Genomic DNA, 12,417 nt, shown 5'->3' with positions numbered 1-12,417 from the left:
TGTATTCACTAGGTGTTAATGCTTTGGTCCGGTACTCTATTAAAAGGAGGCCTTAATATCCCTTAGTTTCCAATAGGACCCCGCTGCCACGGGAGGGTAGGACAAAATATGTCATGCAAGTTCTTTTCCATAAGCACGTATGACTATATTCAGAATACATGCCTACATTACATTGATGAACTGGAGCTAGTTCCCTGTCACCCTATGTTATAGCTGTTACATGAGGAATCGCATCCGACATACTTATCCATCACTGATCCAATGCCTACGAGCTTTTCACATATTGCTCTTTGCTTAGTTACTTTACCGTTGCTACTGTTACAATTATTACAAAACTACTACTGTTGCTTTTGCTACTATTACAGTTACTTCCATACTACTTTGCTACTAAATACTTTGCTGCAGATATTAAGTTATCTACGTGTGGTTGAATTGACAACTCAACCGCGAATACTCGAGAATATTCTTTGGCTCCCCTTGTGTCGAATCAATAAATTTGGGTTGAATACTCTACCCTCGAAAACTGTTGTGATCCCCTATACTTCTGGGTTATCATCACTCAAGCTGCATGCCCCCATCTCACCTTCTACCCACATAGCATCGTGGAATCGCCGCTGACTCCACCACCGCCGCCTCTTTGCCCGCTCCAGCCCCGACCGCACCTCTCCACTCCCTCCACCCTTGATGCAACTGGCCCACAATGACCTGCGCGCGGCTGCTCCCGTCGGACGCGCCGTGGCTCCCCCTGCCCACCAGGGCCGCCAACTCGGTGGGGGAAGATCCAGGCCGGCGTGGTGGCGCACCACCGAGCCAACCCCTTACACCATGAAGCTTGAAGCTAGCCGAGGGAGCTGCGTCTCCAGCCAAGATAACTACCTGGTTTGCTACTCTTCTTCGGCACTAAAAAATTGCTTCCCTGTCCCCCCTTGATCTTCGAGTACAAATTTGAAGATTTGTGGGATCGATCCACCTCGGTACTGAAGCAGCACCAGCAGCAGCTTCATCCATGGTGCCAGGGGAGGGGGCAGAGGTACTACTAGCTCCGAGGTACTGTTAGCTCCTTCTGGCTAGGGTCGTCTCTTTTCATAAATTTAGCGAAGCAAGCGAGGCGAATGGCACAGTTGAGCTAAGAACCTTGAGTAAACCGCCAAATTTCTGAATGTCAACGGGGGCAAAAGCAGTCCACCGGAGCTGAATTTCCACTTAGACTTTTTGTAAAACATCATTTCTATTCTTTGTTTGGCTGTAGGGATTACTCGGGCTGAACCGTTTATCATAAAAAACAAAGATCTATATTAATGGTTGATTGACTGCTGTAGGTATTGTTCGACTGAAAGACCTAGTCAGTTGTGGAGCAGGACCTGCTTCTATTCCTGTCGTGATTGTCGATCTCATAAAGAAGAAGTGTGAAGAGAAAATTTTGAATGAAGATGACTATCTTGATATTCAATGCAGAGTTTTGAGGAAGATAATAAATTGGTGTTGTCCAAGGCAACATTGCATCGGTCTCCCATGTTAAAGTGTATTAAATATTTATACCAAAATTTTGTACTTATTTTTTAGTCGTGATGTTGGGTTATAATAACTAATTAGATCATTAAGAGTGTTTTTTATTCTTGAGCAATAATATCATTCTTTGTATTTTTGCATGTGAACAATATTTGTAATGAAATTTACATTTATATACTTTTTATTTCAGTACATTGTGTCTTAAAGTGATAGGTAAATTCAATTGCCATGAATGTAAGGAAATAAGAAACACAAAATTGCATATTTTTTGTGCTTTTTTTGAACATGTTCTATATGTCCGTGTGTATTCTTAGATATAACTCGGTTTGGATCTCTAAAGCATATGGTTCATAAATATCTTGGTAAAAGTTTCTAGTTTATAATTAGGTATACATGATAAATAAATCTAGAGTATTCAGGAGGAGTTTGTCACAAAATCCTACATGTCCTCCTTTATCATATTTTATAGTTCACATCTATTTCACATGTTACGTTGGTTTCATAATCTGTCCATGCATGTATGCAATCTATACACATACGCTGGAGAGAAACCTTATGAGGACAAGTTTTTAGCTATAGCATTCATGCCCGTGCGCTGCAACGGGAGAAAAAATTCGCATGCTCCTAATACAATAAACATGACTCAAGACCCTTCCACATGTTCACGTTATCTATTTGAACCTAGCGCCTCATCCGTGTTGTCGCTTATCGTCCTTATCGCTTCATCGCCGTGTCCACTTGAGCGCATGTAATACCTCAATAATCGATATACAGTAATCCCTCATGATTATGCTAAGTCACTTTGCTATGCAACACTTGATCACTATGAATTCATATCTAATTTCAAACTCCTCCTCCGAAATCAATTCAAATTGCAAGTGGAATTTAAAGTTTCACAAACATGATTGCGAAATAGTCCATCATTTAGGAAGTATTCTGTAACAATTATTTGTTAAGGAAAACAACATCACTTATTTGATTAATGGGGCGCTGTCAATTAAAACAGTACCAAATCAGCCTATTTAAATGGTTTTCCATTTATGCAAAATTAAAACAGCTTCAAATATTTCCAAACTTTTTGTGGCAGTGCCAAATAATGCAAAGTACATATGTGGCCAAGTCACGTATTTTATAAAAGTCATTTGTTGGCTAAACAAAATGCAAAAGTGCTTATGTAAAAGAATCTACTACCACTATAAAAGAACGAGAGGGCGGAGAACTGAATCATCTCATCCATCGAAGCATATGATCTAATGGTCTAAATCACTCCAACATATTAAACACGTTTTACGCTTTAATTACCCACCCTGCCACTCCTGAACTCCTCCGCATATTAGACAGATCGCAGGCATGTCTTATCCCGCGCCGCGCACCACTTCCTCGTCGCACGTTCGCACGCACAGGAGCGCTCCATCCCCAACCTCCCTCCTCTCTCGGTCGGCGCCGCCCCCTCGCCCGCCCCCTCGCCTCGGCACGGCCCCTCGCCTCGACCCGCTGCAGCTTCATCGACGCCGCCCCTCACATCTCCGTGTCGCCCCCACCCATCGCCTCGTCTGGCCTCGGCCGTCGGGGACGCCGCCTAGACCACCTGGCCGGCCGTGGGGGATGCCGCCCGGTGATTGCTAGCTACCCCATCATCGTCTCTCCCTGTCCTCAACCGGTGTGCCGACGCGGCACCACGGATCTGCCGTCTCTAGCCTTCCTGATGCGGCGGCCCTTGGGGCGAGCGACGAAGGAGCCCCACCATGGCTTCGTCCTCTTGTTCGTCCTATCATCCTGCACCATCCTGTGTTCGCCAGCGACGAAGGAGCGACGAAGGAGCAGCCGCGGTTGATCCTGCACCATCCTGTGGCCGTCAAGCGTGTAGCCGCCGTCCACCACATCGGCACATCCATCTAATGTGCAGGTACGGCGAACAACCCCATATCCCTCTTAATCCTTCTTTTCTGCCCTCACATGGATGCGCAGAGGTAGAGATTAGAGAGCGTGCACTTGCAAGCTTTTCGTCTAGAAAAATGCCTCAGAATCAACTGATTCAGGGTGTTACTGTCTGTTTAGACATCTCCATATTACAGTCTCACTAAAACTCACACTTCTTGATTCAATGCCGCACCCAGGAGCTGCCGCCTCCGCTGGGGACATGGACACACGCAGGGCGACCGCTGGCGTACGATGCCGTACATGCCATCCTGCCTCCGCGCTCCTGCACCGGGGCGCACAGGGGAATGGCCATATCAGTTGTACGTCCGCGTCGAACTATGAGTTGTACTGAATTTTTCTGTATCCAAACTGAATTGGTCATTAACCGCCTTCATATCACTCGCTGTTGCCGGTGAAAGCAGAACGGATGCAGCCCCGGGTCAAGTCAATTGATCTTTGGTGGCGCGGGAAGACGTCGGGGCGCTGGACTCGGCGGGCGCCGCCACTCCCGCATACCCGGTTGTGGGCTAGGACGGGGACTCCGCTGCCGCTCCCGACGACGAGGGATACACTGCCGCTGGCCGGGCAATGTGGTTTTTTTCCGGGTCCTAGGGATTTTACAAGCAGTTGTTTGTCCCTGCTGATTTTCGTCGGACGCACATATTTCAGAGGAAAGTACTCTTCTTATGGTTCTACTTGCAGGGATCCCAGTGTATTGAGGGCTCCAAGTCAATGGAGTTGTGTGCGGCCACGACAACAACACCCATAAGGTTTTTAGGCAAGTTTAAGAGGGGTTCCTTGAAGGTACTGAAACGATCTGAACATCAAACTCTGCTTTTTTTTCCTTGCTTGGTAGTACAGTCTACACTACTTAACAAATCTTCTCATTTCTTCAGTTATGGTCACATCTTTTGAGAAATCTTGTCAGAGGAAGAGACGGCAGTCTTTAGAGAATTTGAATCACAAGATAGTGATAAATAGAGGGATAATTAGTCTTGAGGTACTAAGGGCTGGTTTGTAGAAGTTTGGTACCAAATTTACCCAATTGGAAAAAAACAGTTGATGGAGCTGGTATGTTAATCCGATAGCCCCGACGTTAAACAACATCTTCTTTTGTCCTGTATATGCACACCTACCTTCTTCTTGCAATTGTATTTATTAACTAACTTATTGCCTTCACATATACACTCATGGATGATTTTTATTTAAGAGCATAACTTCATGAACGGAAGAGGTTATAAAGTTTACTCACATATTCTGGTTTCGGAAATAAAATAAGAAAGGCCAATCTGCAGGACCATGCTGTCCATAGCGGGGGTGATATAGTCAAAGGCTCTTTTCGTTTGCTCATTTCACAATGGCTATGAAGTAATGTGGTGCACACTATAATCTGTTAAATGGGAATTTACTCGTAATCTACATTTACATGCTACTTCAGCAATTATCGGTGTGATAGTGTGCGCTTAGCGACGCCAGAGAAGTGAGAAAGGCCGCCGTTTGGTGTGGGCACTCACGCATCTCTCTACGCTTATTTCACATGGTGTGTTGTCTCCAATTGTTGCAATACTGTCGTCTCATTCGATTTTGTTTTTCAGAGTTGAGAAATGATGGATAAATAACAGAATTGTGTTCATATTTTCATTAGTTTGTGCGATTTATTTGGAAAATAAAAGTTGTTAAGCTTAACTCATTAGTTTGTTATAGTGATATTTTGAGCAAAATGGAAAAGATTTGGTGCAGATCTGAATGTGCTGATGAAATTACGGTCCAATAGAGGAACCAATGTGCTCCTGGTCTGATCCATAATTGTGAAGATCTTTTTTGGGTCGTCATTCATGGGCTGGACTTCTCCTTCAGGTTAATGGTCTTCTTTCTAGCATGAAGTGGAGTATTATAACTACTGGGAAGCACAAGATGTTGCTCATGAATTCGACAGTTATTTTGGTGAGGATGTGAAATCCCTCCTTCTGCTCATTCCAATCTTTAAAATTGATTTATTCATTGTTGCAGCTTTCCTTGATGTTGTCTTCATTCCGATTAAGTTTCTGTCCGCTTCTCCTAATGGTCCAGCCAATTAATAAGAGAAAAGAGGGAGAAGAAAAATGTATGACACAAGAAGAGATACCTCTACAAGCAGTGGAAACAGGTCTTCCTTATATTCTAGAGATCATGATCATGACAAATCTTGAAACATGTACTAACAAGAGAACGGAGTAAGTGAAGAAAAACTCTTCACATGCATCATGATAAGCTCTTTTATGTTGTAAACATGTTTGTAGTATAATTTATCATCAAGCATTTAAAGTGTTATTAAGAATAAAATGACATTCTCTATGTGCTCTAGGTAAAGAATATGGCCTCTAAGATGTACAACTACTTAATAGGTGAGCTCCAACCAAAGAATTGGTACTTCAACATGGAATTCACCACCTTCACAAAATCTGACATAATGTCATTTTTTTAGCATTTTTTGCTTTTATGCGTATATTGGATTATTTACAAGCTGTAGTATTATTATTTTTAAATAATGAATTCCATGCAAAGCTCTATACCCGCACTTGAGTAGGAGAAAGTTAAGCAGAACATAGTATGTGATTTTCCAATGACGAATAAATTTAAGTTGACAAGGTTATTGATGGTTGGCACTGCTAGCCCCAATGCCCTTTCTCTTAGAAGATCATCACTCAATCTTATTTTTGGTTGCAGCTAGAAAGGGGATGCTGATTGGAAAAGAAGTTCTTGCAACTAGCAAGGTATTCTGCTTATAACCTGATTGTGAACTTTCTTCAAAGATCATCATTCAAAGTGAAGCATATTCAACAAGTCTTCTAGGAAGTTCTCTTTCGTTCCTTTCACATTTTATGTCTACTGGTAGCATGGCGGTTATAGCTCTCATGTGTATGGACTACCATTGATGGCTATCCTTGCTTTTCTTCATGGTTTCGCATTAAAATTGTTATGTAACTGTTTCATCTCTCATTACAAACATTGCCTTTTTCAAATCCAGTGAGAATTCATGTAAAACAGTGGCCACTCACATCAGTGGAGTAAATTATGTAAGATAAGCTACATTATCTATGAGCTACTTTAATTTCAGATGAAACATGTCCTTTTTGACATCTCAATTCTTGTGTTGAAAACAAATATTTTCCTACCCTACATCTGAAATATTTCCAAACATCACCCTGAAAGGAAAAAAACTTGCTCTTCGCTCCATTGACTTGATAAACAAGAGCATCACAGTACGTAGTTCAATGATACTCCATCTGTATATTACTTTACAGAGGAATATTAAGGTACTGGTAATTATTTTTTGGCATAGTGTTTGTTTGCATTTGTCGTATATGAGCCCATTATTGACTTAAAATGTCGAGACCTTTGTGGAGTTTGATGCTCTTGCCGTTATCTAGCCTCACATGATTTGACAGTTTGATGGAATTTAGGTTGATCCTTTGCTTTCAGATTTGTTAGCAAGTAATTCATATCCTATTTGTTTCTTGTCAGTTAGAGAGAACAATGAACAAGTGTATTCCAGTTGCTTCTGTTTGTAAAACAACTAGAATGTAATTAAGCGCCATGTAGTACTAGCATATGATAGATTACTAATCACAGATCACGGTGAAAAGCATTAGGAACACCAATTTACAACTGCGAGTAGTCAATGCCCCTACCCCTCTCAGGCGTAAAAAAATGACAATGTCCAAAATGCATATACTTTTATCTATCACGACAATTTGTACCCTCACTGTAGATGCTATTACTACGCAACTACAACTTCTAATTACGAGTTCTTTTAGAATGATGGATCTTCCTAATGGGTTCAGCTTCTATGAAATGTATTTATATGCCTATTTGAAAATTTCCCTTTGAGTCTAAATTTATCACAGGAAATGGAGAGTTTTGCTGAGAGTATGGGGGAAATCTGCATGCTATTGTCTGGAAAAGTGGCAACAATCTACAGTATAGGATATCGAAGAGTGTAAATAGTAGTTGTATTTTGTTATCCAAACATATCTTTCTCGGGATAATACACATGCCATGTACTGAATCATGTTGTATTAAGACGTATCACACTGGAATTAGCTTTTCGAATGACTCAATATATTTTACAATGGCGATTCAGAGGATCAATTACTAGATTTAATGCTCTAAATTTACAACATATCAGAGACCGAATGAATGAAAGAATATATTACCGAATGAATGAAAGAATATATTATCATCTTTATGCAGCAACATGACAATGACGCCCCACCTTTGAAAATACAACTTGAGCAACAATATCTATTCAATTCATATATAGGGAATCATTTTGCTATATTGGCGTGCATCTCATCTGGTTAAGATTTGAGACGTCGTTGCACGTGCATGCTTCCTAGTAAAACAGAAAAAGAAAACACACTATGCACCGGGCTCTAGTCCACAATGGACGGCTCAGCTTGCCTCCCCCGGTCATCTCCCTCCTCTCTCCTCCACCTGTTGAACACGACCAAGCCAGGGCTCGTCCCGCCGAGCTAGCTCGCTGCCTGCGTCACTACAGGAGACCGTGGGTAGATAAGAACTCCACCGCGGATGTCGTGGACACGTGCAAGATCTTTTCCCTCTTCTCCCTGCGCCGTTTCATCCTCCCACGCCATGGCCACCACAGCCATCATCGTCGCCTTGTCGCCCGCGTAGCCATCGTCTTCCCCACGCCGCGAGATTGTGCCCGCAAGCTCCGCCGTCCTCCGCCACGCCCTCTACTACCAACAGTTGGTGCTCGGTGCCACTACATTGACTGGATTGACCGCCTGCTTCAACCTCTTGCCGCCGGCGATCCCCCATCAAATCCGGGAACTTTGCTACTCCCTCCGTGAGCTCCCTCGGCGAGCCTTGCTCCTCTCCCCTACCTCCGCTACTCGCGCGCGTCCTTTTGTGCTGCTCCCCAATGAGGCCGAGCTCCCTAGAGCTCGCGTTCACCACCCCGCGCCGTGCCAGCGCCCTGGGCGTGCCCTTGCCTTGCCAGGCCGCGCCCACCTGCGCTCAAACCCGAGCTCCGGCTGCTGCTAACGGGGCCGTCGTCGTCGCTACGATGCGCCCCCGGCCACGCCTCCGCCACCAATCGGCATGCTATCGAACGTCCGTTCGAACGCGGCTAGCCACGCCCCTCCCCGTGTCCCGTGTCCAAATCCCGACGGCCGCCTATGTGCGCCGCCGTGGTTTTTGGTCGCCGGAGCATGCTGCGGCGCCGCCTGTGAAGTGGCTGGCCCTGGGTCACTGCCGGGTCCCGTGGGACCTGCTGACTCTGTTGACTAAGTCAACTTGCTGACTAGGCCACCACGGGTCACTAACATGTAGGCCCCATCGCGTTAATTAACTGTTTTGCTAACAATAATTGATCTACTAACTAATTGTGTCACGGACAGTGGGTCCCCACCTAGTTAATTAATTTAACTAACTAAATTAGATTATCTACAGAGTAAGACACCTGGGCTCCACCTGTCAGCTTAACTAGGTCAACACTCAACTCAGTTGACTGCTGACTAGAGCATTGACTGGGTCAACGGCTCCCTGGCCCCGCTTGTCATCCACGGTGGCTAGCCCACAGAGCGTAGAAAAGGTAATTTACTGTTTGTTTTCAAATTCATAATTAATCCAGTAATCTCAGAACATTGTTAAAACTTCTAAAAGTCGTATAAATTCAACCGTAAGTCGGTTGAAAATGTTTTATATAGAAAAATGTTTAGAAAAATGAGACAGATCTGTTTATGCCCTCCATATACACGTCCCATGCCTCTAACACTGCAAACATGGAACCTTCGCATCTGGTTCGTCTATTCGATAATTGTCTAAGGCCAGCAAAATATTCCTGGATATTTCCCCGCTCCGTCTGCAACGCATAGCACTGCATTAGGTCACCCCTAACACATCATATTGCCATGACATGCATTGTGCTACATTTATTTGCCTTGTTTACTATTTCTTCCCCCTCTTCTCTCTAGTAGAGCTTAAGACCGACCCTGCTTGATGTCTACTACGCAACCTTATTCTTGTAGACATATGTTGGGCCTCCAAGCGTAGAGTTTTGTAGGACAGTAGCAATTTTCCCTCAAGTGGATGACCTAAGGTTTATCAATCCGTAGGAGGCGTAGGATGAAGATAGTCTCTCTCAAGCAACCCTGCAATCAAATACAAGAAATCTCTTGTGTCCCCAACACACCCAATACAATAGCAAATTGTATAGGTGCACTAGTTTGGCAAAGAGATGGTGATAAAAGTGTAGTATGAATAGTAGATATGAATTTTTGTAGTGCGAAGAATAAAAAACAGCAAGGTAGTAAATGATAAAACGGAGCACAAACGGTATTGCAATAATGGAAAATGAGGCCTAGGGTGCATACTTTCACTAATGCAATCTCTCAACGATGCTAACATAGTCGTTGGACCATATGATTATCCCTCAAAGTGCAATAAAGAATCACTCTCGAGTTCCTATTAGCGGAGAACAAAAGATAGAAATTGTTTGTAGGGTACGAAACCACATCAAAGCTATTCTTTCCGATCAATCTATTCTAGAGTTCATACTAAAATAACAGCAAGCTATTCTTTCCAATCGATCTAATAAAGAGTTCGTACTAAAATAACACCATATAATACATACCAACCAACTCTAATGTCACATAGATACGCCTATGTCACCTCTAGTACCCGTGAGTTAATTATACGATATGTATAAAAGAATTTCATATTCACAATACTCAATCCACACAAAGAACTACAAGGGGACCCCAAAGTTTCTATCGAAGAAAAGATAATAAAAATGTGCATCAACCCCTATGCATAGATTACCCCATTGTCACCACGGGTATTCATATGCAAGACATATATCATGTGTTCTTATATTAGATCTAAATATTCAATCCGACAAGACAAAACTTCAAAGGGTAAAGATTCAATTCATCACAACAAGAGTAGAGAGGGGAGAAACATCATATGATCCATCTATGTTAACAAAGCCCATGATATATCAAGATCGTGACATCTAGAGATCGCGACGGAGAGAGATTAAACACATAGCTACTGGTACAAAACCTCAGCCCCGAGGGTGGACTACTCCCTCCTCATCGTGGTGGTCGTCCGGATGATGAAGATGGCCACCGGTGATGATCTCCCCCTCCGGCAGGGTGCCGGAACGGGTTCCCGATTGGTTTTCGATGGATACAGAGGCTTGCGGCGGCGGAACTTCGGACCTAGAGTCATTTCTCATGGTTTCTCTATTTATAGGAATTTTTGGCGTCGATCTCGCGTCCAGATGGGCCTCGCGGTGAGCACGATACACCGGGACACGGGCAAGGGCCCACGCGCGCCTGGTGGGTTGTTCCTTTCTCGTGTCTCTTCTGGCCCTCCCACGAAGCTTCGGGGGTCTCTTTTGTTCCAAAAAAAATCATCAAAAAGTTTCAGCTCATTTGGAGAACTTTCGCTTCTGCACAAAAAACAACACCACGGTAGTTTTGCTGAAAACAGCGTCAGTCCGGGTTAGTTCCATGCAAATCATACCAAAACCATATAAAATTATTTTAAACATGACATGAATACTTCATAAATTATAGATACGTTGGAGACGTATCGGTATCCCCAAGCTGATTTCCTACTCGTCCTCGAGTAGGTAAATGATAAAACAAATAATTTATGAAGTGTGAATGCTAGCAAAGTGCACCAGTTTGATCAATAGTAATTTCAATCATTTTTCTAGCATCATAACAGTAACCTTTTCTCATAAAAACTCATCATGTTAAAGTAGCAAAGAATTCACATGTTAAGGTTCAAGCAATGAATTCTCTTGAAACTCAACAACCTATGTTCTCAATCACCAAGCAATTGCAATTCAACTGATTCAACAGAGTTTAAGTAAGAGCTCCACATACTCAACCATCATATAGTCTTCTATGATTTCTAACACTCACCGCATACACATGAGCAAAACGTTTCAACCAGACACATAGAAAGATAGGGGCTTATTGTTTTGCCTCCCAACGTATTCACCTCAAGGGTGATGTCAACAATAATAACTCATGCTACCCATATCCAACTGGATATATGTGTGCCTAGATCTTTCCTCACCACATGATGCTTGCCAAAAGAGAAAAATAAAAAGGAATAGAGAGAAAAACTTTGACTCTTTGCATAAAAGTAAATACTAAAAAGTAAAAGATAGGCCCTTCGCAGAGGGAAGCAGATATTGCCATGCGCTTATTTGTTTGTATGCTCAACCACTTAGTGCAAAAGAATGTCACGTTATATTGCACCTTGTGATAGCAACCTTTATTATGCAGTCTATCGCTTTTATTCTTCGCCATCACAAGTTCGCACAACGCTCAGTTTTCTCTTACACTAAATGATCTAACACTTTAGAAGCAATTTTTATTGCCTTATTGCACCGATGACAACTTACTTGAAGGATCTTGCTCAATCCAAATGTAGGTATGGTGGAGTCTCAAAACAAGATTTGGGTTTAAGGGTTTTTGGATGCACAAGTAGTATCTCTACTTGGTGCGGAATTTTTGGCTAGCAAGGATAGGGGGCAATCACCACATGTTGAAGGATCTATGACAATATAACTTCTATGTGAATATGAACAAACATAAATCATTACGTTGTCTTCCTTGTCCAACGTCAGTAATTTTGGCATATAATATTTTTATGGGGGCTCACAATCACAAAATATTTCCAGGATAGTGTATTTGCATATGAAAGTTCTCTTCCTTATATTAATCATTCAGGAATTGCTGGTATGACCAATATTGTGATTGTCAAGCTTCAAAAGATTTCACTTTCTAAACCCAATGTGAAGCTACTAATAGGCATGATATGACCATATAATTTCAACTTCATGATATTCAATTCATTCAACAATTTTCTCGTAGGATATAAGTGAAGCACAAGAGTAAATGAGAGGCTACTCCAAAAAGATATACATGAAGATCAAGCAAGTAGTTACGTAAATAGGTA

At 42.7% G+C, this 12,417-nt stretch overlaps 1 long non-coding RNA gene across 1 annotated transcript; it reads left to right on the top strand.

The window, feature by feature from the left end:
- The first annotated feature begins 2,887 nt into the window (after positions 1-2,887).
- LOC123160046 (uncharacterized) lies at positions 2,888-7,533 on the top strand. The gene is made up of 7 exons (XR_006479962.1): positions 2,888-3,415; positions 3,627-3,749; positions 3,852-4,233; positions 4,326-4,500; positions 5,170-5,373; positions 5,440-5,642; positions 6,136-7,533. It is a non-coding gene; the product is annotated as an uncharacterized lncRNA (long non-coding RNA).
- The last annotated feature ends 4,884 nt before the right edge of the window (positions 7,534-12,417 follow it).

The sequence above is a fragment of the Triticum aestivum genome, chromosome 7B (assembly GCF_018294505.1).
Source record: "Triticum aestivum cultivar Chinese Spring chromosome 7B, IWGSC CS RefSeq v2.1, whole genome shotgun sequence".
Classification (NCBI taxonomy): domain Eukaryota; kingdom Viridiplantae; phylum Streptophyta; class Magnoliopsida; order Poales; family Poaceae; genus Triticum; species Triticum aestivum.
This window is presented reverse-complemented; position numbering and strand designations above follow the sequence as displayed.